The sequence below is a fragment of the Peromyscus californicus genome, unplaced genomic scaffold, assembly GCF_007827085.1.
Source record: "Peromyscus californicus insignis strain IS unplaced genomic scaffold, ASM782708v3 Scaffold_23__1_contigs__length_62951481, whole genome shotgun sequence".
Taxonomy (NCBI): domain Eukaryota; kingdom Metazoa; phylum Chordata; class Mammalia; order Rodentia; family Cricetidae; genus Peromyscus; species Peromyscus californicus.
In genome coordinates, this window is record NW_026294534.1 from 59,294,347 (window position 1) to 59,295,572 (window position 1,226).

At 44.0% G+C, this 1,226-nt stretch overlaps 1 pseudogene; it reads right to left on the reverse strand.

Moving 5' to 3' along the window:
- Positions 1-261: 261 nt before the first annotated feature.
- Positions 262-985, reverse strand: LOC128119338 (lactoylglutathione lyase-like; annotated as a pseudogene).
- Positions 986-1,226: the final 241 nt, after the last annotated feature.

A 1,226-nucleotide genomic window follows, 5' to 3' on the forward strand; every position in this document is an offset into this window, starting at 1 on the left:
TATTTATTGACCAATCAGCAACACATTTGACATACAGACCATCCCACAGCATAAACTGGTTCTTGAAAATTAGGTTGACTGATTAGAGGAGGGGGGATTTCAAAAAAACCCACTGAAACAGGATAATGAAAAGGATTTCAGAATGACTTGAACTGGAGCAAAGATCCATCAGCTCTCAATGCTTCTGGTGCCTTAGCATCTGTATCACACTGTTTCTTGTCCCCACTGTCACCAACACCTCAAAGGAGCACTCTTACGGAACTAAGTAATCTCTATTATTTTGTTCGGATTCAGAATTTCAATCCAGTAGCCATCAGGATCTTGAATGAATGCCAGACCTTTCATTTTAACATTGTCAAGTTTCTTCACAAACTTGACTTCCAGTCATTCGAATCTTTTCAGGCACCGTAGACATCAGGAATGGCAATCCCAATGTGACCAATTCCCTGAGGGTCTGAGTTGCTTTTGTGGTAACTCTGGGTTTCATCATCCTCTGTTCCCCGGTTGTGTGTCAACTCAAGTGTAGCTTTTCTGGAAAATGTCCATGCTCTTCTTTCAGTCTTATCTTTAGGAATGTCATTCTTATTTTTGTAAGCCAAAAAATAGAGGGAAAATTTCATTGAGGGAAAATCAAACTTTTGGAGTAACGTCAATCCAAGAACTTTAGTATATAAATCCAGGGATGCTGGGCCGTGGTGGTGCCCACCTTTAATCTCAGCACTCGGGAGGCAGAGGCAGGTGGATCTCTGTGAGTTCGAGGCCAGCGTGGGCTACAGAGTGAGTTCCAGGAAAGGTTCCAAAGCTCCACAGAGAAACCCTGTCTCGAAAAACAAAACAAAACAAACAAAAACAATCCAGGGATTTCTTAGGGTCCTTAGTTCAGTTGCTGCAATAGAAAGCCCTTGGTGCTGGGGTCTAGATCTGAGCAGCAACTGAGGGCGACTTCATCCGTGAGGCCATTGGAGGCAGAATGTGGCTCTGCCATGGCCGCCTTGGAGGATCACTGACCAGTTCTGCCAACAAACCAGTGGGTCATAACCTCTGCAGAGACCGTGTTCCATCTTTGCACTAGACAGAGTGACTGGCCCAGGAGTGGACAGCCATGGCTCCCAGCCCTGGATTTATATTTTTAAGTATATTTTACAAATATTCATTTTCTCAAATCCATGTACTTTTTCCAAGTAAGGCCACCTCCCCCTAGTCCATTGAGTTGGTTCTTTCTTCCT